The sequence below is a fragment of the Petaurus breviceps genome, unplaced genomic scaffold (genome assembly GCF_028583685.1).
Source record: "Petaurus breviceps papuanus isolate PSGF00001 unplaced genomic scaffold, PetGlider_PUasm1.0 186, whole genome shotgun sequence".
NCBI classification, from domain to species: Eukaryota; Metazoa; Chordata; class Mammalia; order Diprotodontia; family Petauridae; genus Petaurus; species Petaurus breviceps.
The window spans coordinates 5,144,599-5,170,175 of record NW_027185798.1 but is presented as its reverse complement, the minus strand read 5'-3'; the positions used below and the strand labels follow the sequence as shown (position 1 = coordinate 5,170,175).

At 41.1% G+C, this 25,577-nt stretch overlaps 2 long non-coding RNA genes across 11 annotated transcripts in view; one reads left to right on the top strand and one right to left on the bottom strand.

The window, feature by feature from the left end:
- Positions 1–25,577, top strand: part of LOC138162066 (uncharacterized) — a 127,236-nt gene that overhangs the window by 49,910 nt on the left and 51,749 nt on the right. The gene's annotated exons all lie outside the window — the stretch shown is intronic.
- Positions 1–25,577, bottom strand: part of LOC138162344 (uncharacterized) — an 84,747-nt gene that overhangs the window by 17,614 nt on the left and 41,556 nt on the right. For 2 of the 10 annotated variants that reach the window (XR_011168602.1, XR_011168599.1), the window contains one exon: positions 11,622–12,108. The exons of 6 other annotated variants lie outside the window; for them this stretch is intronic. This is a non-coding gene — a long non-coding RNA (uncharacterized lncRNA). Of the gene's footprint in view, positions 1–4,138; positions 4,154–11,621; positions 12,109–14,008; positions 14,879–25,577 lie in introns of those variants that run through there. 2 more of the 10 variants (XR_011168600.1, XR_011168608.1) reach the window with 2 other exon arrangements.

Genomic DNA, 25,577 nt, shown 5'->3' with positions numbered 1-25,577 from the left:
GGAGGCCTACAAGAGCTTTTGATCCTGAGCCTTCCTGTGATTTCTTCCAAGATCAAAGCTGCAGAGATACAGCAGCATTTCCTTTTGAAGTTCGGCCTGAGCATCAGATAAGTGTTGACTTCACCTTCCTGAGCTCCTCTCCCATGATATTAATGCACAAATAGAGAGTGTTGCTGCCCAAATTGGATTCAGATTAGTTTTGTTTAGGCGACTTATGCTACGGTTTTCTCTGGAGCAGGGTGTTGCCCTGACGCATCCTGAGCAGACATTCTCTCTCGTCTTTCTGACAACAGGAACAGGTGGAAGAGGGGATGCAGGATGCCCAGGTGGCTGGGAGGTTGTCAGAGGGCCGTAGATCAAGCAAGGCCTTCAAATCCAATCCCCTCATTTGACAGGTGAGGAAACTGAGGCTGAAGGGTGGGAGGAGTGACTTAAGATCATTATAACTCCAGAGCTGGAAGGGCTCTCAGAGACTAGCATGTTCGATGTCATCATTTTTAGATAAGGAATCAGTGGCCCAGAGAGGTAGTAAAGGTCAGAGATGGTATTTGAACCCAAGTTCTTGGACTGCAGAACCAGAATACTGCCTCCTTAATTATTACAGTGACACAGTGAAGAGAATCATCTGTTCACTTGGGGCAAGTCACATCCCCCGCACCCCCAAGTCTCAGTTTCCCCTCTAAGGTCTCTGCCAGCTTTGAATATTAGACTATGATTCTGTGATATTTATAGTGCAGCCTTTCCGAAAAGGACTATTTGGGTCTTTCAAAGTGAGGTTTCTAAAGTACAGGTCTAGCCCTGCTCAACCACCTTCACTGACTCCCTATTACCTTTGGGATTTAATAATATTCCTTTAACATTTAGAGCCCTTTGCAAACTGGCCTCGATTTACTTCCCAAGCCTTTTTTTTTCCTTTAATGACTGCCCTTTATGTGCTGTCCTGTCTGGTCACACGTGCTTTCCTGGGGTTGCTCATGCAGGCTCCTCCACCTCCTGTCTGTGTGCTCTTACACACCTTGTTCCCCCAGGTCTTCAGGAGGCTCAGATGCTCCTTCTATAGGGTTTCTCTCCCAATCCCCACCCTCAGCTTCTATTTATTTTGTAATACTTAGATCTAATTTTGCATATGCTTATATATAAGCCAACTCACAATGCCTTGTAGTTTGCAAAGTAACACACCAGCATATATGAATATGCATATATTTCCATATAAATATGCATGTTATATATGAATATGCATATATGTATATATGAACAATCCATCATATCTTGCGAATGCTTATATATAAGCTCACTCCTGTAGTGTTTTCTACTTTGCAAAGGGGCATATCTATATGCATGGATATGCATGTGTTTCTATATAAATATGCAGGTGTATATATATGAATATGCATATACGTATGTACATGAATAACCTTCTAGGTCTTGTATATGCTTATATAGTGGTTTATATGTAGTGGTTTATAGTTTGCAAAGTGATATGTCTTATGTATAGATATGCATATATGTGTCTATGAATATGCATGTGTACATATACATAAGCATGTTTGTGTGTGTATATACATATATATACACATATGTTTATGTTATCTCCTTTGATACTCAATAAAACTCTGTGGATAGGTCCTATGGTTAACCCTATTTTGCAGATAGCAGTTAAGTGACTTGCCCAGAGTCACGCACTAGTAAGTAGCTAAGACAGAATTTGAACTTGGGTTCTACAGTCTAGCCAATATACTACAAAGCTGACCCTGGGCAAGTCACTTAACCTCTGCCTGCCTCAGTTTCCTCTGCAAAATGGGGATTATAACAGCCCTTGCTTCCCAGGGCTATTGGGAGGATCAAATGAGCTCTTTGCGAAGTGTTATTGCCTTGTGGTTGTTATCCTGGTTGTTTCTGGATGTGCTGTCTCTTCCTGTGGAATAGAAATCACTTGAGGGCAGGGATTGTTTTATTTTTGTCTTTCACTAGCACCTAGGAGACAGCAACTCACATACAGTAGGTGCTTAATAAATTACTGGCTGATTGGTATGTATCCACTTCCAGTCAAGAACTCATAAGAATGGTCATCGGAACATGATCCAGAGCAGGAAGTGTATCCACAAAAGAAGGGTCGTGGACACAGTCTCCCAGTGGCACACGATTCCAATCTAACCAATGTTTTCATTTTACCTTGAATTTTAAAGTTACACAAATATTACAGTGTTCAGATATGTTTTAGTAAAATGATAAAGCATTCATCACTGTGGGAAAAGAGGGAGAGAGCCAAACTCAAGAAATGCCCACATACATGGTTTCAAAGATTGGTGGTGAAATCCAATTCACCCCAAATATCCAGACACTTACTAGCTGTGTGACCTTGGGCAAGTCACATAACCCTGTCTGCCTCAGTTTCCTCATCTGTAAAATGACCTGGAGAAGGAAATGGCAAACCGTGCCAGTATCTCTGCCAAGAAAACCCCAAATTGGGGTCACCAAGAGTTGGACATGACTGAAACAACTAAACAAAATCCACATTCTACCCAGGCACATTCTCCTCCTGAGGCTTCTTACTACATGGTGTAATGGAAATGCAAATTTAAAGATCTTCCCTGCCCCTAGGCTAAAGTGCACCTGGAGCCTGGGGTGTGGGAGGCTTGTTTTTCAGTAGATACTTCTTGATTGGCCAGTGGGTCCAGAAGGTTGTTACATTCTCTGAGCCAGGAGAAGGCTATATAAGCCCTGATGTGTAGCTTTGTTTTGGGGGCTCACTTTGAGAAGTGTTCTGTGATTTGATGTGGATTCTGGGAAGCCGTTGTTGTTGAGAGTCCCCCGGCTTTGAAAAACCCAGATGTTGAAACCCAGATGTTGATTGGGTATGGATGTAATGGCTGGACAGTTTGGAAAGCTGTCTACTTGATCTGTTTCTGTCTTGATAATTCTGCCTGTATACTTTGAAGTTCGGTGTGCTGACCTTTTCCCCTGAACAAGGTAAACGATATATGTCTGACTGATTAAAGTAAGCTTGTTAACCCATTTTGAGTTGCTTTCCTTTAACAAAGCAGATCCAAGAACCTGTATTGGCAGCAAACCCTGAGGATGCTTGGGGTGCTTGCTGCTACACATGGGTATATGGGTATCTCTTGGGCAAAATTTTGCAGAAAATATCAGCAGCTGGTGCGGTGGACGGAGCATTGGCATTGACCTGGATGCGAATTCTGGCTTTGCAACTTCCTGCCTTTGGACAAACACATTTCCCTTGAGGGGCCTATTTCGTCATCTATAAAACGGAGTAGAGGAACTAGGGGATTTCCGAAGTTTGGGCTTCTGCTCTTATGATTCATCACGAGAGCATACTGTATTTTGGTCCCTGCAGGGAGGTTTTGTTTTTTGTTGTTGTTGTTCTTTTCCTGGGGTGGGGGTGGGAAGGAAGAATTGTACCTGAGATTTCACTGGTAGAGGAAACTGCCAGGTAAAGGCACCTCCCTACCCCGATGCTGGTAGGCCCTTTTTCTGCCCTGTTAGAGAGCTACCTGGGGCCATTAAGAGATTAAGTGACTTGGCAGGGTCACATAGAAATATAGGTCTGTCTGGACTTGAATTGGGTCTTCCTGAGTCTGAGACTAACTCCCTCTTCGTGACCCCAAACTGCTGGTCTTGGAATCAGGAACACCTGGGTTCAAATCACACCTCAGACACTAGCTTTGGGTAAGTCACTTTATGAGCCTCAGTTTCTCTGTCTGTAAAATGAGGGGCTTGGAAGTCCATTCTACCTCTAAATATATGACTCCTATGAAAGCAGGGCCTCAATGGAAGACTCGCATTATCACTAGTTAGAATAATAATGATGATGCTGATGGCCACCCCAATAATCTCTTCTTTGAGACTAGATTTGGTCCTTAGAGCTATATCTGCCAAATAGGATGGATGAGTGCTCTGGGAAAGGTCTTCATTGGTCAGAAAAGGGGTCTGACCACAGAAGGAGTCATGCTGGAGACCCAGAGGTTAAGGGGGTGTCCAGGGGCCATGGAGGAGAGCGCAGGGTAGCAAGGCGGGATCTGGAGCCAGGTTCTTCCTCAGGGGACCACACTGCCTCCAGTAAGCCAGGGCTTCTGGTGTGGCCTAGGAGAATAAGTCTCACCTTCACAGAGGGAACAATATGAGTCTGAGAAGCCTGGAAGGCGAGAATAGTGACCAGAATTAGTCTAGTGCTTTCAAAAAGGGTAGTGATTTAAGGAGGCTGAGCCAGGTATTCAGAGAACAGATAGCACCTAGATACGCAGAGAAAAGCACTGACCTATTCAGAAAACAAACATATGTGGAAATATTGTTCTGCCACCCCCAACCCCTCCTTCCCAAATCTTTTTTAAATATCAGCTTTCCCTTGGGCTTACTACATAAGCCAGCAAAAGGGAGAAGGTGATAAGTGGGACACATAGAGACTTTTATTAAAACAACATAAAAAGAAATGGGACCAAGCAACAAGGGATATGACTGGACAAGTTCAGGTTAAGGTACTGATAGGCTAAGGCCCTGAAAGTCCTCCCAGATGTGCCTCACAGATGCAGGGTGCAGTGGAAAGAACCAGAGACTAAACATTTGGGGACCCAGGTTCCAATCCTGACACTGCCCCTTATACCAAAAGGAAGTTGGGCAAGTGACTTTCCCTCCTGGGTCTCATTTTCTTTTAATTGTCAAATGAGAGGTTTGACCTGAATGACTCCAAGGCCCATTCTGGCTCTAGGGTCTTGATTCTATGAGCCTTTGGGCTTGTGTTTTTATATTCCAGCTGCTCTGGCCTACTTTCTGTTGCTCTATTACAGCATCCCATCTCCTGCCTTTGTACCTTGGGGCTGCCTGCCCAGCCCCCACCCCACCCACCATGCTCAGGATGTCCCTACCCCCCACCCCACCCCCCATGCTCAGGATGTCCCTACCCCCACCCCACCCCCCATGCTCAGAATGTCCCTACCCCCCACCCCCCATGCTCAGAATGAGCTTAGCTTCCCATGAGGCTTAGCTCCTGGACAGCCTCTGGTGATGACAGTGATGATGAAAAGAGAAAATGACACTTTTAAGTGTCAAAGGACTTTACTTTCACTGATTGCCCCTGTACTGCTAGTTCACAGGAGGCTTGCCCCCAAATATACATATGTATGCATGTATTTGTATATGTATATGTGTATGTATGTACAGATGGATATATGTGTGTATATATATGTATGTATGTATACACACATTATATATATATATATATATATATATATATATATGTAATTTTTTTAAGAGAATGCCTGCAACTATTCCTCTCCCAAGCTGCTTTGCCTTCCCCACTATATGGTTTGTTTTCAGTTATTTCCTCTATAAAGATGTTTGGCACCCCCATAACTGTCCTTGAGCTGTTGGAGGTGTCAGATGCAGAGTGGAGGTTCTCTCGGGTGAGGAGCTGAAGGAAGGATGGGAGCAGTGTTTCGGTGCCTCTGCACTCTAGAACCTCCCAGAATCATTACAGCTTCTCTCCCCTGCCCTGCTTCTGGGGCTAGGAGAGGTGGTGAATGCTATGGCCCAGACTATTGGCCAAACCCTTAAGCCCCATACAAGGGAAAACCTGTCTTGCTCTCAGGCTCCTTGTCCTAAAGAACCCCAGACAACAATCAAGGAATAGGGATAGGTTATAACTGTCCTTCACAAGGAGATGGCTCTTCCATGGAAGGATTTGTCTTGGTCTGAGTACCTCCGAAAGGCAGAACTCAGACGAATGAAGGAAACCTGCCAAGGAGACAAATGTGGGCTCATTGGAAGGCACTGAATCTTAACAATTCATGCAACTGCAAAGGGAACAAACTGTCTCCTGAATTTCCCATCAATGGAAATATTTAAGGCAGAGGGAAGGTGACGCTCAGTCAAGAATACTGTTTTGTTAAACCGACTTAGTTGCAGCCAACTCTCCATGACCACATTTGGGATTTTCTTTCCAAAGATATTGGAGTGGTTGGCCATTTCCTTCTGCAGTTTATTTTTACAAGTAAGGAAACTGAGGCAAACAGGGTGAAGCACCTTGCCTAGGGTCATGCAGCTAATAAGTGTTTGAGACTGGATTTGAACTCAGAAGATGGGTCTTTCTGATTCCCAGGCCCAGCACTCTGTGTATTATGGCACCAGCTAGCTGCCCAAAGTCCTCGGTTACCATCTTACTAGCTGTGTGATTTTGGACAAGTCATCTAACCTCTCTATCAGGTTCTCCATGTGTACAACAGGAAATGAATCACATGCTCTGCTCATCTCGATCATTTGTTGCAGAAATCAGAGAAACCGAGATCTCTGAAAAAGCATAGAGTTCTTTAGAAATGTGAACTCTTGCTTCCTTCCAAGGGGGCAGTGTGGTGTAATGGTCCATGCTCAGGACTTGGGATTCCTAAGATCTGCATCAGAGTCTGAGTCTTGGGAAATTCCTGGCTGTGGATCCCTGGGGGCATCTGTGCAATTTCTCCGGCCTTCAGTATCTCATCTGTGAAATGTAGATAATACCCTCTCCTGACTTTTATAGGAGGAAAGTACCTTGTAAACTTTAAAGCAAGTGTAAGGACCCATTATTTCTATTACTGTTGTTATTTTATGAGTTGGGAATTTAGACTAAATGATTGCCGAGTTACCTTCCATAATTCTCCAAGATGAGCCAGGGAAAGTCTACTACCCCACCCTTACCCCAAGTGAGCCATGAGTTCAGCTGTAGAAAATGAGAAGAAAAAAACCCACAAAAGAATCTCCTGGTACTTCTTCTATCAGCACAGCTGAGGTTGTGGAGATAAAATCATTTCTAATTAATGGTTGAAATAAGTTAAATTAAAGGACCCAGAGGGAGGCTTCTGGGAATTCCTCTAAGGAGGCCTAATGGAAGGGCAGGAATAAGAGTCACAAGGGACAAAGCTGTCCTTGGCTTATTAGCTGGAAACAAGCTTCCCTCCTCTGGACTCCCAGGCCATGTTGCGTCTCCCTCACGGCACTGGAAAGCTGCTTTCTAAAACATGATCATTATTTCTGCACATTGATTTCCCCACCCCCACCCCAGAATGTAGATCTAGAGCTTTAAGAGACCTCAGAAGCCTTCTGGTTCACCCTTTCATTTCACAGATGAGGAAACTAAGGCCTGGGGAGGTAAAGGGGAATACCCAAAGTTAGACAATCCATAGGCATCAAGGGATGAATGTAGAATTATAAGATAGAAGGAGGAGGAGGAGATGAAGAAGGGAGAGGAGGAGGAGGAAAAGAAGAAGAATATTGAAACTAATAATGTTTTTTTAATCAGTCACTAGAACAATCTAGAAAAGAAGGGCATCATGGATAATTGTGTAATCCCCTTTCTCAAACACATCCAAGGACACCCCATTACCAACCAAATAAAATTGAAGCTTCTTGACATTCCAGAGGCTTTCACAATCTTCCAGTCTAGCAAGGCACTATAAGGTTCCCCACAACTTAGTCCAAATTGCATATTTAAACATTTATGTGCCCAGACTAGACAGATTTTCTTCTTTTGTTTTTTTTTTTTCTTTTATGACTTGACCTAAGTGAAACCACTCAGGTCTCCCTCTATTACCTGATAATAGCATAGAGACATCATGGTACAGTTAAAAGAACATCGAACTTGGGTTCCAATCTCTCCTCTAACACTCCCTGGGTAACTTCAGCACTGGCCTTCTCCCTGTCAGGACCCACAGGTTACAGGGCTGTATGTTGGTACCAACAAGAAAGCCAAGTTTCAATTGTTTACAAAGGCACTGGGACTTCTTGGTCAATCTTAATATTTTGGTTTTCTATTTTCTTTTAATTGAGCATGGGTTCTTGGACCAAATGTATTAGAGATGATTTTTTAAAACCACCAGCAGCATCCTTTAAGCATATCAGGGCATTTCATTATGTTGAAATCAGCAGAATTTGGATGAATTGGCAGAGATGTGTGTAAGTCAGCAGAAGCAAATGGAAATGATCTGGCTGGGGTCTTAGGAAGCTTTGCTGCTGTCAAAGGTAGCCTGGCATCTCAACTCTCCTCATATATCCCCTTGCCTCTGGACGGTTCCATCCACAACCCCTCCACAGAGACCATATATTCACTAGGGCTTTGTGCAGCCCAGACCTAGTCTGCTTTTTTGTGCCCTTTTTTATTTTTCAAAGGCCTGCTTTAAAAGCCACAACCATGGGAAGATCACTGACTTGAAAATCAAAGGGTCAGGATTCAAATCCTGCCTCTGATGTCCTCTACCCATGTGACCTCAGACAAATGACTCCGTGAAGCTCAATTTGCCCCCCCTGTAAAATAAGGAAGTTGGACTAGATAGCATCTGAGGTCCTTCTGACGTCTAGGTCTCTTATCTGAAATCCCTTCATCTCCCTGGGCCTCAGTTTCTCATCTGTAAAATGGGAGTGAGAAAGGAGATTGGATGAAATGGTTTCTATTGGGCCACTCTAAATGCCCGACCCTAAGATGGATGGCCAAACAAGAGAATTTGGAGTGACTGAGGATAATTCTGAATAACAAGATGGCATGAGGGAGCATTTTATAGAAAGAGAAATTCTGTGTATCACTGGTACCAATGTGGGTTTCAGCTGACTGAGGAGATTGAGAGACATTGGGATGGTCACTACAATTAATGGAGGCAGGGATTTTCATAAGAAAAGACTAGAGCAGAAATGGGCCACAAAGGTATTGGGGGGAGAACATAGATATGTGGTGCCAAAGAGAAAACAGAGAACCAGGGGCCCACTGCTTCAAAGCTGTGCTGGAAGGAAGAGAGGAGGAAGGATCTCCTTAATTACTGGAATGGATGGTTTGAAGGGTCAATGAAAGATACAAAAAGATCTTTGCTGGGGCATTTCATGGATGATTTTGTCATGGGCTCATAAAAAATTGGGAGATCATGCTACTAGGTTCCTCCTTTCCCCTGGGCTGGCCAGGGTGCTTTAGATTTTATGATTAACTTTTTTTTTCCTTTTTGACAAAGACAAGCATCTCTTGTAACAAAGGAAGTGGCTGTGATCAGTGCACCCTCCTTGCATAATCACACAGAGCAGTGCCTGGGTTCTCTTGACCCCTTGGGGTGAGATGCAGACAGGTCAGCTTGGATTGTCTCCAAGCTCAAGAGACTTTGCATTGAAATGTGAGGCACACTCTATTTTTAACCTCTGGGTGCCAGAAAAGGCTGACTCTGATTGGGGGCTTTTGTTGATGCCTTTGTGGAGTATCAGGGGTCATGCCTGCCCGAGGCAACTTCCTTTGGCTTGTTTTAGTTGCTATCAATGTGTGCCCTGCCCCTGGCCTTCATCCCAAACTGGGCACAGGGACTCGCCTGGGGGATGCTGTGGGACCCTCCCTGCCAAAGGGCTTTCCAGTCTCTCCCACTGGCTTGCGCCAGCTGCTAGAGGCTGCTGCTTTTTACAAACTTGATTTTTATTAACATCCTTTGTTATTCCATCCCTCTCATTTCCAAACATCCCTACCTGAGACTCTACCCCAGAGAACAGGCCCTTGTAACAAAAACATTTAGAAAGGAAAGAGGCTGGGATGGGGGGCGGGGTGGGAAAGGAGTAGGAATCAGCTCAGCCAAAGCAAGGAACACTTTGGTCATGTCAGATCCTGTATGTAATGCTACACATCTCCAGTTCCTCACCCTTGCAGAGAGAAGAGAGCTCTGCATTATTTTTCCGACTCTTCTCCAAGGCCAAGTTTAGTCGGGACAATTCTGTGTTCAGAATTCATTTTTTTGGTCTTTCGATGTATGTTGTTATAATCACTGTATATGTTGTTTTTCTGGATTTTCATCAGCTCATAGAAGTTTCCTCACACTCCTCCGTCTATTGGGAATGAGGGTGTAGGGAGACTGGCCAACACGAACCCAGCCTTTCCAGGTGCAATTTCCAGAATAGAGGACATTTCAAAAGTTCTGTAGACCAAGGTACAGCTGACAGAGGAGTCCCTTCTGATAACAATCACCCATTTGTACAGAGTGATTATATTCTACGTTTTTATGATGTAAGATTCCTTCCTCATAAGCTCGAGGGGGGTGCAGCTAATTTTAAGTGTTAACGCACTGACGGAGCTCAGTGACCTGGATTCTGATCTTGCTCTGCTCCTTCCTACCTATGTGTTCTGGGTAGGGCACTTCACCTCTCTGGGCCTCAGTTTCCTCGTTGGTAAGATGAGACGGTTGGACTAGGTAACCTCTCTGACATGAAATCTTTAGTCTCGTTATTCACATTTTATAGATGAGGAAATTGAAATGTGTGGCAAACGCTACAGAGATAAAGTTGACTTGTCCATGGTTTCGGGGTCAGAAGCAGATTTGAACCCAGGGCTCCTGACTTCAAGCCCAATGCTCACCACTCGGCCATTTTGCTTCTCTGCAACATTCCTGACAGGTGGTCATCTGCCTGGGCCTGAAGAGTTCCAGTAACTAGGAATGGGGAACTCAGTGGTTCACCTGACTGGACACCTGTTACCAATTCTTTATTGTTAGCAGGTTTTGTAAGAAGCTTCTTCTTAGATCAAGCCTAAATATTCACCCATTGATCTGCTCTTTGGTGTCAAGCAGGATGAGTTTAATACATGTTCTGAATGGTGGCTCTTCAGATATTGGAAAGGGGTTTTTATGTCCTCTATTCATGAGTTTCCCCTTTTATCCACACCCCTGTCAACTTGGAATGAGGCTGCAGGACTAGAGTTCAGCGTCGTTAGGAAGCTGAAACCCCAATTATTGACTGACCTAGAACCCAGAAATTATTTGTTGCCACCTCCACAATCTGCTACCTCTTGTTTGCTTTTGGCACCTTTTCCTCACACTGCTCAGTCATCCCAGGACTCTGGAGGGTGGGAGCCACAATTATCTACTTCTCTCTTGCTATGGTGGGGAGCCAAATGCCAATTGCCAAACAAGACATTGTGTATTTGGTCCTGGAGGGAACAGGGAGACACTGGAGTTTGTTGAGTGGAAGGTGTGAGTGTGTGTGTGTGTGTGTGTGTGTGTGTGTGTGTGTGTATCAGGTAATTAGGAAAATCACTTCAGAGGCTGAAGGGAGAATGGATTGGAGTGGGGAGAGCCTTCAGGCAGGCAGACCCCCCTGCCTGCAATAGTCCAGGTGTGAGGTGATGAGGGGCTGCACCAGGGAGGGTGGAGTGTCAGAGGAGAGGAGGGGGCGTATTCAAGAGGTTATCGGAGGTGGAATTAATAGGCCTTGATAACAGCTTGGATATGGTGGGTGAAAGATAACAAGGACCCCGAGATGCGTCCTAGGTCATGAGTCCGAGGGCCTGGGAGTACGGTGTTGCCCTCTGCAGTAATAGGGAAGGCAGTGGGAGGGGGCTTGGGGCAAAGAGAATGACCTCGGTCTGGGGCAGATTGAGTTTGTCTGAGCTTCCGTAGCTTTGTCTCAGTAGAGACTGCTTTAGTAACCAACTCAACTCCCTTTTAAAGGGATTATTTAGTTTAACTATTTCATTGTACAAATGAGGACACTGACACCAATGGCAGTAAAGTGACGTGCCCACAGTCACCTAGCCAGTTAGAGGCTGGGGATTCCAACCGAAGTCTTCTGATTCTAAATCTCTCTCAGTAAAATCTAGTCAAGGTCCAAATACCTTGCAGGTCAGCCACAGATAATAAACATTTATTAAGCATTTACTATCCGCCAGGCACTGTGCTCATCACTGGGGATACTGAAAAAAAAAAGGCAAAATACAATCCATGGTCTCAAGGAGCTCACAGTCAGATAGGGGAGACCACAGGCAAATAAGCTCGTACAAACAAGCTAAGGACAAGATAAATTGGAAATAATCTGCAGAGGGAAGGCACCAGGATTAAGAAGGATTTGGGAAAGATGGAAGAAGCCAGAGAGACAGGAGGCAGAGATGAGAAGGCAGAGCTTCCCAGGCATGGGGGGCAGCTTGGGAAAATGCCTGGAAACAAGAGACTGGGGGCTTTGTGTGAAAGAGCAGGGAGGGGGCAAGCTCACCCAGCAAGTTATTGACAGAGGCAAGACTAGAACCCAGGTCCCTCCCAATCCAGAGTTTACATGAAGATCAGAGTGCTCAATTAGGGCCAATGAGTCGCCAAGCAGCCCCATGGCATCCAGCTCCTCCTGTAGAGAGAGAGAGCATTAACTCAGAAAAGCAGGCGACATTTTTCTGTTATTTCGTGCTCACTCATTGTTGTTTCTTGGACAAAGCTTGTTTTGTGATTCTAGTTTGTGAATTTAAGAAGCTCGTCTCCAAATAGTCCCCTGGCTTAATGGAGACTCAGACATCACGTATATAAATTCAAATAAGTCAAAATTGCAGCAAGATAAATCTCATCCTTTACGCCTTGCCATGTGCTGGCAAATATATCATTCCACAGTACCAGCTGATTCTTCACATGCTGCATCTCAGGATAAGGTATTCCATTAATCACACTAGTATTTTCAAGTACTCATTCTTCAAGATGGGCTATTGTCTGTTGATTTGTTTATTATGGAAAATTAATCTTCATGAGCAAGCTGAAATTGGGAATCATATCACAGCAGTGCCTACAGCCAAATTAGAAGCCAAACACTTTCATTATAAATCCAAAACCTTTTTCATCTTTTCTGATAATGGATATATATATATATATGTGTGTGTGTGTGTGTGTGTGTGTGTGTGTGTGTGTATATGGTAGTAATATCATATGCATAATAAACATAAATAATAATATAAAACATATAAGAGATATATGAAGATATACAAGGCATGGCTAAAGTCTCAGCACATTTTTAAGCTTTTAAAGGTGTGTGTGTGTGTGTGTGTGTGTGTGTGTGTGTGTGTGTGTGTGTGTGTGTACCTTTGAAGAACTTAGCTATGGCTCTCTACAGGAACAAGTATCAAAGTCCATAAATGAAAGAGCAAGAGAAATATCACAGGACAAGAAAGTCAGATGTCCTGATTTTTTTTTCATTAAATGAAGAACATGGAATCAGCTAGTGTTAGGCCATGAATTTGACTTTAGTTCATGGTGAAGTTCTCAACCACATTATTAAAGGGATGGTTAGTGAATATTTGGAAAGGGAAATAGTAATCACAAAGAGCTTGTGTGTCAAAAACTGGTTATGCCAGGCTGACCTTATTTCCCCTTTCCTTTTGGAATAGTTAGCAAGATAAGGCAGATGCTTCTAGCAACAAATTTGACAAAGAATCTCCTGCTGGTTTGGTTTGCTTTGGTTTTGTTTTGGTCAAGATAGAGAGAAGCAGATTAGGTGATAGATAACATAGCTGGATGGATTGGGAGCTAGTTCAATGGAGAGACACAAAAAGTGATCGTCATTGGTTTGATGCCACATTGGGGATCGCCAGTGTAGTGCTCCCAAGGATCTGTGTTAGACTCTGGGCTGTTTGGCAATCTTATCATTGACATAAATAAAGGAATAACTAGCTTGCTTATCATATTTTGAACAGCACAAAGCAAGGGGTTATGGCCTATTGAATGGTAGGCAGAATCCAAAGAGATTTCAGCAGACTAGGAAACTGGACAAAATACACTGAGATAAAATTTGATAGGCATAAAAGTGATGTTTAACGGGTTCAAAAAACAGCTTTCCAAAAATGATATTAGGGAGATAAGGAGTAATATGGTAGGCATGTTGTCTAAAAATGACCCAGGGGTTGTAACAGATAGAAACCTCAACTTGAGCATGAAGTATTCACCAAAAAAGATTAATTCATCTTAGAGTAACCAAAACGGCAAAGAGCCTTGGAGGTTACGCCTTATAAGGGTCAACAGAAGAAACTAAGGATTTCACGAAGAGAAGAGAATATGATTATTTTCTTGGAATCTCTAAAGGATTAGAATCATTTAGAAAAGCTAGCTTCCTTTCTGCTGTACTTTTCTGAGAATTTGTAACAGAGCACACCTTCATAGCTGCTAAACACTTAAGAAGAGGATAGGAGTTCATGATGTTTATTGATTACTGAAAACTCACATTTGACTCTGTAGAGAAAAATACAGCATTAAATGTTCTCCAGTAAGATTTTTAGCTCTGCATATATTAATCATATATTAAACTTCCATTACTCTTGGAAAGAGGATGTCAATTAATTCCCAGTGACTTAATTTACCATCCTTGAGACTTCTCAGACTCAAACACCGCCCCCTTTCCCCCCGCCGGTGATGACTGCCCTGTACGTATTTTTCCCAGTTACAATATAAGCTTTTTGAGGACAGGGACTGTCTTGCTTATGTATATTTTCCTCAATACTTAGCACAACTCTTGGTGCATATTAAATGTTTAATTAATTTTTCTTTATTCAATATTCCTTGATGCTTGTAAACACAGAGATATCTTCATTCAAAATTTTTCTGATTAATGTTGTCAAGCACCCAAATCAAGGGGATGCCTGTTTGCCAAAGCTGTTCTCTGACAGTATCAATTTACAAAAATTTATTAATTCTTGCATGGGCCAAGCACTATGCTAGGTGCTGATGATACAAATAAAAATAGGAACAATCTCTGCTTAAATTTAACAGGAGAACATTTTGTACTGAGTCCAAATCAAGGGGGATTCCCTGTAGATGATAGGAATTCTCAAGATCTTTCTCTTTACTGATGACATTGTGCTTATTATACTGAGGATTATTATACAGGATCTTCTCCATCAGATCTACCACCACTTAAACAAGATTAAACTAGAAATTTACACAGGAAAACCCAAGTGGATAAAGATCACGAATTTCCCAAATTATGACAGATAAAATGAGCAGCTCATTGAGTTAGTCCATCTTGAACAAGTGATGCTTTTGGATAGTGATCCGGGCTCAAAATAAATGAAGAGGAGAGTGGTCTTGGTCAAATTCCAATAAGATGGAAAATAGGTTTTTCTCCAGGAACTCTCAAATCTCTGCAAAAATAGGATTATATGTAGGAGATAAAGAAATTTCAGCTGTCTTCACAGTTTTGGTCACCAGGAACCCTAATGAATAAAATCCCATTGATCTTAAAGCAGAGAATGCTAATCCTTAAACTCCTAACACTCACTGAACACTCCTCTCCACCACCCACCATGCTCTGGCATGGTTGCAAAAACCAACCCACAGCTTGCAGCAGAATAGAACTCTTACCCCCCTACAAACACACACACACACACACACACACACACACAATTCTATAGAAAAGCTAAGACAGAAGCTTCCTCTGTTTTAAAGGTCTTCAGCTAGAGAACTGAGAAACAGAGGGAAACAAGGTAGAACACCAAAATACACATGACTCTCAGATATGCTTAAGGCAAAGGTCCCAGCATACAACTAAAACCAGTTCTGTAGCCCTACCTTACTTGTGACAGAGGCTGAGGTGAGTGAAACATGAGCCAGCCCATGGGGGCTGGCTGACACAGCTCTGAGGTCCAGCCTCCAGGAAAACAACAAAGGGAAAGAGTCAGAAAATGAACAGTAGGGTAACATAAGGAGAAAAAACTGAAAATACCAAAGATATCAAGAGGAAGAAAACCTAGTTAAAGACTTTGAGCATAAGCACCTAAAGCAATAGGAAAGGTATTAATGGAAAGGAACATGGTCTCCAGATCAACAAAGTAAGTCTAGGCATCTACAAATAAACATTGCAAGACAAAATGAATCACCGCTTGATGAGACAGAGCACCCTGTATATTCATAAGAGAGCAGAGAACCACAGCACAATGTAGTTGAATAAAAGTTTAAAAGAGGAATAAGAATTCTGAAAGCAGAATTTATGGTCTGCACAGAAGAAATAATTGTTAGCATAGAAAAACCTGAGTGGCAAGTTACACTAAAGAAACAAAAAAGAGGATGAATTAATAGGAATGCAAAGACACAGAAGCATAGCATAATATGGAAGAAAGGGAAAGAAGCTAAAATATAAAAGAAAGGACATTCAAATGGCACAAGATTATTCTGAACCCTAAAGAAATCACAGGAGAAAAGGGAATAATGTTTTCCAAAGAGCAAAGGAGCTCAAGATGCAAGTCAAAGTGATCTACTCCACAGACCTAAATCTAACCATTATAAAAAAAAAGATGAACGTTCACTAAACAGGAGATTTTCAAAGAATCCTAGAAAGAAAACCAGACCTAAGTAAAATATTGGTTTTTCAAACACCACAAACAACAGAAGTACAAGAAAGTTGGCCAGTCATAACTATTAAGCACCAAATATGGCCCAGGCTAAACACTTGGGATAGATACAATGAGATGCAAAAATGAAAGTAAACAAAAGAAAAAAAGTAGTCCCTGTTCTCAAGGAGTTGGCATCTGTGAGGGGAGAGAGACATGTAAATAACTATATATGAATAGGATATCTACAGAATACTTTGGACATAAACTCAGAGATTAATTAATGAAGACTTGGAAAGGCTTCTTGCAGAACATGAGACTTTAGTTGAGACTTAAAGGAAGCGAGGAAAGTTTGGAAGAAGAGACGAGAATATACCAGGCATGGGGGACAGCCAGCAAACATGACCCCCTTTGGGAGATGGAGTACAATATGCAAGGAACAGCAAGAAAGTCAGTGTCATTGGATGGCAGAGATTGTGGAGATGAGTAAAATAAAAGAAACTGGAAAGGAAAGAAGGGACCAGCTTATGAAGTGATTTAAATGCCAAATAGAAAATGTAATATTCAATCTGGGAGCCTAAAGAGCTGTAGGAATTTGTGGAATTGGGGGGTGGCATGGTCAGACCTGCTTATGGAAGATCAATTTGTCAGCTAAGAGGCAGATAGACTGGAGTAAAGAGGGACTTAAGTGCAGGAGAAGAACCATAAAGCTATTGAAGTAGTTCAGGTGTGAGTCGTTGAAGCCTGTACCAGGATGGTAGCAGAGTCAGACAAGACAATGGGGGTACATACATGAGATGTTTTGAAGGCAGAAATGACAGGACCTGGCAACAGATTGGATATGGGGAGTGAAAGAAAGTGAAAAGTTGAGGATGCCATCCATGCACACTGCAAGCCTGGGTGACTGGGAGGGTGATGGTACCCTTGACAGCAATAGAGAAACAAAGGTGGACAAATATAGTAACTGAAAACAACAAAATAATGAGAGAGAGAGAGAGAGAGAGAGAGAGAGAGAGAGAGAGAGAGAGAGAGAGAGAGAAAAAATTTCCACCCTAAATTCTAGAAAGTCAGAAGGTGACAAGGATGAAAGAAGAATTCAGATGGAAGTGATGGTAGAGAAATGGTCCTGAAACATTATGAATTAAATGTCCCAACACCTTGCCAACAAGTGAGTCACTGTTTTCATGGGACTTAATCACAGAACAGGAGGGTGAATAAAAGAGGGGGAGAAGATAGAAGGGAAGAAGGGCTGTACCTTAATCAAGTCAAAGGTTAACAATGCCAGTTGATAAACATTTATTAAGTGCCTACTATGTGCCCAACACTGTGGTGAGCACTGGGGAAGAGAAAATACCTACTGGAGTCTCTCAGGAAAAAAAGAGAGCTTATGGAATAATGGACAACAAAAGCAAAAGGGAAAATTGAAATAGGGCAAAAGAAAGGGGGAAATCTTGTTTTAGTGGTGGGAGAGGGTACCATAGAATGATGCTCTCATGGAGGAAGAGAGTTTATAAGTGGATATGAGGACCTTAAAATAAATATGATCTATAAGGATTTAGCACTTACAGAAACCACTCATCCTATCTCAAGAGAAGGAGAATCAACATTTCTGGGGGGCAATTAACCAATGGGAGAACATCGGTGGGAGAAATTTCATGGCAAATAGGAAAAAAAAACTATGGGAATGTCAAAGGTCAGTAATGAACAAAGATCAATCAAATATGGAGCAAAACTCTTGTCATATGAGAAGTACCCTCTTTATTACATGTAGCAATTAGTATTTTTATGAGAGAGACATAAGAGAAAAGGGAGCCTGGGGCAAGATCTACAAGACAACAGAAACTTGTTTTGAAGAGGAATTCAAAATAAATTCCTTAGAAGTTTTTATTCGATGAAGAACACAGAGAGTAAAGAAATGCAAAATAAGTTATAAGGGTCACAAATCAAAGAATAAAGTATAAAATAGAAAGAATAGGAAGGCAAATAGTGAGGAGAAAAACACTTTCTAGAAAAAAAGGCATAGAAAATGAAGTTTTAAAAACTGACACACAAAACAAGTTAAAGGAAACAAGAGGGATTTTACTTGACTACTTAACTGAGGTAGGGTAAGCAAGAAATAATTCAATAACTAGATAAAAAAAGAATAAAAAAGATAATAATAAACTGAATTCCAAACTAGAGAAAGAAATAAAAAATGGGGGGGGGGGCTAGAACCTTAGGGTAAAGTGAAGAGAGCTGATATGTCTTGAATTAGATTAAACAAAAATGACTAAAGAGAATATATACTGACTTTATAGAGAAAGAGGGAACAAATACTGATTTGGAAAGAAAAACAATAATAAGACAAATGGAGAAAAATATAAACTTAACTCATAAATTTAAATGTGAATGGATTAAGCAATCCAATTAAGAGAGTGGCAGATTTTTTTTTTAAGAAAACAAAACCCCACAATTCATTGCTTATAAAAAAACCTACATTAAAAAAAATTAACATATGTAGGACAAAAAATGAAGACCTGGAACAAAATAGAAGTTGCAATCATGCTATCAGACAAAGCAAAAGAGAAAATCACAACATAAAAAGACACAAATAAGGAAATTACTTTGTGCTACATTTAGCACAGGGCTTGACACATAATAAAAACTTTAAAATGTTAATTTATATACAAAAACTAATATCATATTAAACTTTGGTGCTAAATTGCTATAGCATCTGAAATCACATAAAAAATTACTACTACAAAAAGATGTAAACAGTAATACAACAGTGTTAGATTTCAAAGTCCCTCTTTTATTTATTTTTAGATAAGCCTGACAAAGATGAATAAAAGGAAAAAATATAGAATTTAAACAAATTGCCTGAAAAACTGCAGCTAAAATATGACATCTTTTCAATAAGATTGCTAAAGAATCCATGTATTTCTCAGGACCATGTATAACTTTTACAAAAGATTTAACCATGTATTAGGAAGCATATGTGATAAGTGGAAAAAATGGATACCGTGCTGGACCTGGAATCAGGAAGATGTGTGTTTTAATCTGGCCTCAGAACGAACTAGCTATTTGATCTCTGTTTGCCTCAGTTTCCTCATAATAGCACTCACCTTCTAAGGTTGTCCTGAGAATAAAATGAGATAATTTCCATAAAGCATGCAAGCTAATTTTCATCATCATTAGTTTATTATTCATGAATGTGAGGCCATCTTTGTCCAGTAATTGAATCTTCTCTCCAGGCATTTCCAGGGTGAGTATCAGGAAGACTGCCAGATGAAGGAGGTTTCCAGAAAGACTAAAAGCCCTGTCCAAAAATAGTTTTTAATTTTAAGTACAGGATTTAAGTACAGCACAGTCTGCCCACCTCATGGGCAAGCAGTTATGATGCGCTGAGATCTCTCCTTTCTGCACTGAAAAGCAATGCTGATCTTTCCTCCCATAGTGTGCTGCCCTAGGCCTTGGTTAAAAGGTTAGAGATGGCAAAGCCCAGTGCAGAGTTTTCTGGCTGTAATAATAATCTCGTCTTAATAACACCTTAATTTGCAAAGTGCTTTAAATATATGATCTCATTTGATCTTTATAAGAATGTGGCAAGGTTATGAAGGACTTTAAATGCAAATGGAGGATTTTACCTTTTATTCTAGAAGTGATTGGAAACCACTGGAGTTTATTGAATGGTTAGGGGGGAGTGGGGGGGTCAGATCTTCACTTGAGGAAGATGAATATGATGGCTGAGCGGCGGATGGGCTGGAGTGGGAGAGGAGACCAACCAGCAAGTTATCGTGATATTCAAGCATGGGGCGATGAGGGCTGAGCCAGCGGAGTGGGAGCTTCAAAGTAGAGAAGGCTCATACGTGAGAGGTGATGCTAAGGTAAAATCAATAGCTTGTGAGCCATCAGGAGAAGGGCGGTGCCCTCAGCAGCAGTAAGAAAATTTGGAAGGAGGAGGGGGAGGAGGAAAGAGTGTGGGTGTGAAGGGAAGATAATGAGTTCAGTTTTGGAATTGGGCAATAGACGTCTTATTTGAAATGTGTAATAGGCAGTTGGAAATGTGAGTCTGAAGTCAGGAGAGACATTAGGGCTAGATTAATAGCTCTGAGAATCAGCAGCATAGAGATAATCCTTGAAACCACGGGAGCTGATGAGATCACCAAGTGAAATACTATGGAGTGAGAAGAGAAGAGGGCCCAGGACCGAGCCCTGGGAGACCCCCATGGTTAGTGACTATTATGTGTACAAAGACCCAGCAAAGGATTCCGAGAAGGAGCAGTCAGCCAGTTAGGAGGAGAACCAGAAAGGAGCAGCATCACAGAAATGTAGAGAAGAGAGTGACTGACACCAGCGTCAAAGGCTGCAAAGAGGTCGAGAAGGATGACGATCAAAGAGAAGTTATTAGATTGGACAAACTGGAGATCAGTGGCTTTAGAATTAGAATGTAGGCACCTTGAGGGCAGGGCTATCTCATGTTTGTTTTTGTAACCCCAGTGTTTAGCACATGGTCTGGCATATATGTAGCTCATTTTTAAAAATTCATTCAACTACACCTTCCTGTTATCAGATAACAGGAACAGGTAGTGGCCAAGTCTTTGTGAAGAGAAACAAAGATATGTAGACAGCAATGCAAAAATAAGTGTAGTATAAACCTAAAACAGACACACAGTTTAAGCCTGAGACAAATGGTCCAGACCTCCAGCCAATATCCACTCAAGTTCCCTTTCAAGTGATTCTCAAACATTGGCAGTGGCTGTTATGTTCTAAGCTGAATGAAGTTTTTGTCAAGGAAAAACATGTAGTTCCCATTCCATGTATTTAAATACCATTTTGTACATCTTGGATCTATGCCTAGTGCTAGCATGCATTCCAGGCAACCTCTACCTACAAGCCAAACTTCAGTGTGCCCAATCCTCTCCTCTCTGAGTTCTGCATTTCTCCGGGTAATGCGTACAGGGACTCTTATCCAAACCATTTCTTGAACTGACAAATTTATGGGGATGAACTGGCAGACACATAGCATCATTACTGGACAACATGGTAAAATATGATTTGTGCTTAGTTGCAGAAAAATTATTCTTAAACCCAGTTGATACAGCATTTGAAAAGGGAAGGTCTATTAAAAAGTGGATTTGAGGAATGACAAGTGGAAAAGTTTCAAAAATGTTTTTTTTTTTTTGCAAACAAGCTTGAACTGAGTTGCGTCAAGACATGAAGGGTGGATGGGTATCTGTATCTATGAATTCATTTTCCCCTGTGGAACTCTTTACAAAAGTGAGTCATTGTGCCAATGAAACAGGATAACCATCATGCCAAAGCTGCACTGTGGAAAGTTTGGTCTCCTGGGAAACTTTGAATAATAGAGTATGATAAAGACATGTTAAGTGAGGCGTGTAAAATGAAGCATTCTAAGTAAGAAAATCCAATTTTGGACTTCATTTATTGTGTTTATGAGCCATGTAAAACAATATTATAGTTTTTCTATGACAAAGGGTCATTTTTGTTTAAAATAATTTTTTCTCCTCATTGGGCTTGGCTTAACCAACGTCTTCCAATTCCAGGCTGAAGCTATCTTATGCCATGAACATGGGTGTCATTGATTCCCTGCTCAGTCAATCTAAATGTTATGTAAGAATCAAGATGAAGGCCAAGAGATTTATTACCCAATTCAGAGGCACTCAGAGGAAAAAAAACACCATATCACCATATTGGCTGGTTCTCTGTCTCTCTCTCTCTCTCTCTCCCTCTCCCTCCCTCCCTCCCTTTCTCTCTCTCCCTCTCTCACAAATGAATCCTCACTATTAAAAATCAGATAACTTAGGAAAGCTTTAAAAGATTATAATTAACTCTAAGGGATTAAATGAGAGTTAGAGAGCCTAGATTTGGAAATGCAGGACAGTTTTAGTACAGAAAGGTCTTATTTGTAAACTCTAAGTGGCATTTTAAAGCAGCAATGGCAGCTCCAAAGGAATAATATTGCTCATTTGTACCATCTATGTGCTGATGCTAGAGACTCTTTCACATTAGCAAGATGTTTTCCCAGTTGGTAAATTTTTTTATTTAAAAGAACTTCAAACAAACAAATAAACGATGTTACATACTTCAGTGGATCCATGGCTTCTTTGATGCACTGATGGACTCCCCCGTAGGTGCAGAGTCATCTACACTTTCTCATCCCATATGATTTTTGTTTATGTTCTTCAATTACTCTTTTAATAGAAGACTCCCCTATTAAATTGGACCCACTGTTGTAGACCAAGGCTTCTTAATCTTTTTGGTGCCATGGCTCTCTCTCTTTTTTTTGAGGGGGAAAGGCAGGGCAATTGGGCTTAAGTGACTTACCCAAGGTCACACAGGTAGTAAGTGTGTCAAGTGTTTGAGGTCGGGTTTGAACTCAGGTCCTCCTGATTCCAGGGCCAGTGCTCTATTCACTGTGCCACCTAGCTGCCCTGATGGATCCCTTTGAGAGCCTGGTAAAACTCATGAATTCCTTCTCAGGATGATATATTTAGAATGGCTATCATTACAAAGGAAACCAATTTATCAAAATTAAGTTATCAAAATATTAAAAGGAAAAAGCCCACAGACCGCAGGTTAAGAATGTCACCTCCAAGCCTTTGAACGTTTTGGAGTACCAGTACAGAGCTAGGTCTGGTGATCACTTACTCTTTATTGACCAACTCTTGCGGCAATCCTTCATTCTCTCTTTGATGTCTGGTCCTTATCCCATCTTGGATGCAAGTGTGATTATTGTGCCTATACTTGCCGTGACAGAATATAAGCCTCTTGAGGGTAGGGATGTAGTATTTTAACAGGTCATAGAATCATAGCTCTACCCCTGAAGGCCACTGACCCCACCTCACCGAGGACCAGGGAGTGACTTGCCCAAAGTCACAAAGGTAGCAAGTATCAGAGATGATATTTGAACCCTGGGTTTCTGACTCTGTAGTTTAATGATTACAGAAGCTGGAAGGCAAATTAGAGATATCTAGTTCAGCCTTCTCATTTTATAGAGGGGGAAACTGAGACCCTGAGGAGGTGGCCAAGATCACAGAGGCAGTAAGCGTCGGAGATAGGGTTGAATTCAGTTTCTCCGACTCCAGAGCTATTGCGCTTTCTGCCAGGCAGTGCTCTACCCTGCTTTTCTACTTCCAGTGCCTGACAAACAGCATATGTTTAATAAAAGTCTGTTGATTGGTTGCTTGTCTCCATCATCCTTTTCTCTCTCCATCACCCCTGATTTTGATTTTGTGGAGATTCGGTTGTTCCAAGATTTGTAGCCACATACCACCACCAAAGGAATATAAGGGCTAGATATTTCTAGGCTAATCCTCTCTGAATGGTCATGGGCCTCTATGGGGAAGCCTTGTGATAGACCGTGTCTCAATGTAATGCCCTCTGAATAGAGGGGAAGTGACTGCTGAATCCAAGGGCACCTGGAAAATCACTAGCTTCCAAAAATCCTTCTTTCATTTGGCATCTGCTGAAGGCAGCCTCCACAGTATCGGAAAATAGCTTTGTTAAGTATCTGTCTCCTGTCTCTTGCTTTGCTCAGTGCTGGTAATCACAAAACCCTTGAACAAAATGATCTCTTTAGTCCATGTATTATCTTTTCTTTCTCAGCATCTAGTACAATGTTGGGTGCATACTAAGTGTTTAATAAATGGTTGTTGACTGATTGTTGATTGCCTGACTGGTCACATTTAGAATTTTTTATGATCTTAACATATGCATGGAAAACATCTTGTTGGAATAGCACAGAATTAGAAAATATCTCTAAGGCCTGCTTGTCTAAATTCCTAATTTTATTTTATTTTGTTGGTTAAAAGTTCTTCGCTTAGTTATTTATTCTTAGTTTTCAATATTCATTTTTATAAGAATTTGAGTTATACATTTTCCCCCTCCCTCCACTACCCCCTCCCCAAGAGGGCATGCAATCTGATATAGCCTTTATATGTACAATCATATTAAACAGATTTCCACATGAGTCATGTTGTGAAAGAAGAATCAGAACAAAATGGGAAAACCACAAAATAGAAAAAGCAAAAATTACAAAAAAGAGAAAACAGCCTGCTTTGATCTGCATTCAGATTCCTAAAAGACTCCTAATTTCAGAGTTGAGAAAATAAGGGTTGAGAAAATTTTCCCAAAGTAACTGTTAAGTGTCAAAGGAATGATTTGAACCCAGATGTGTCTGAATTTAAGTCTAATATTGTAAAGTACTGAATGGATATTTAACTTTACAGGGTTAAATAAATAACTAAAATTTAGTATCTTTTTCACATTTAGAAAAATATACTTCCCTCCTCCAAGAGAACCATCTCTTATAATAATTTTTTTAAATATGTAAAAAATTTTCGATAAAAGAAACCAAGATATCAAAAAAGCTTGACATTATATGTAATGTTCCACATACATGGCTTCCCCCACCCTGTACACACACATACACACACACCACACACGTACATACAACACACACAGCAAAACACACACACACACATTACTCTGCAAATGAGGTAGAGAATACCTTTTAACATCTCTTTATTGGGATGTTAGGGGGACCAAGTATGGTAATTACAATTTTGTCATGTTTAGTTTTGATTACTTTGTCTTGTTTTCTAACTATTCTGTGCCTCAGTTTCTTCATCTGTAAAATGTGAGGTTTGGGCTCAAAGATCTCCAAGGTGTCTTCCAGCTCAAAATCTACGATCCTACATTTTCGTGGTCATTGGATGCATGGTTTTCTTGGTTCTGATTACTTCCCTTTGTATCAGAATATATATATATATATATATATATGCCTTCCCATTTTCCTCTGTATTTATTAATTGATCTTTTCTTACAGCATGGTAATATTCCATGCTATTCTTGTTCTACAACTTCTTCAATGATTTCCTGAATAGTGGGTATTCATTCAGTCCTTTGCTAATAAAAAATGGTGCTATAAATATTTTGGTTAATACTGTCTCTTTCTTATTGTCATGCCTGGTTTCTGGGTCAATTGATATAGGAATTTTAGTCAATTTCTTGGCATAATTCCAAATTATTTTCCAGATTGTTTGGACCTATTCATAGTTCTAAGTATTTGTATGTGCATAGCCATTCAACATTAGCTATTTCCCTCTTCTGTCATCTTTACCAATTTGTTATATGTCATGGAAAAGTTCAGAGTTTCTGTGATTTGCATTTCTCTTATTACTACCTATTCAAGTAAGTATTTTATTTATTTAATAGTTTGTAATTTTTAAATTAAGTTTTATGTTTATTTTTTGTTTATATCATACATTTCCACAAGATTTGGGGTTATAAATTTTCTCCCTGTCCCTCCCCTAGCCACCACCCCAACCCAGCCACCCCATTGTATACTCCCTCCCCCAATCTGCTCTCTCCTATATCCTTCCCCTTCTCCCCTCTGATTTTCCAGTAGGACAAGAAGGATCCCCATACATCAGTGCCTGTACATGTACTTACTTCCCAGTTGCATGATGATGATGATGATGATGATGATGATGATGATGATGATGATGAT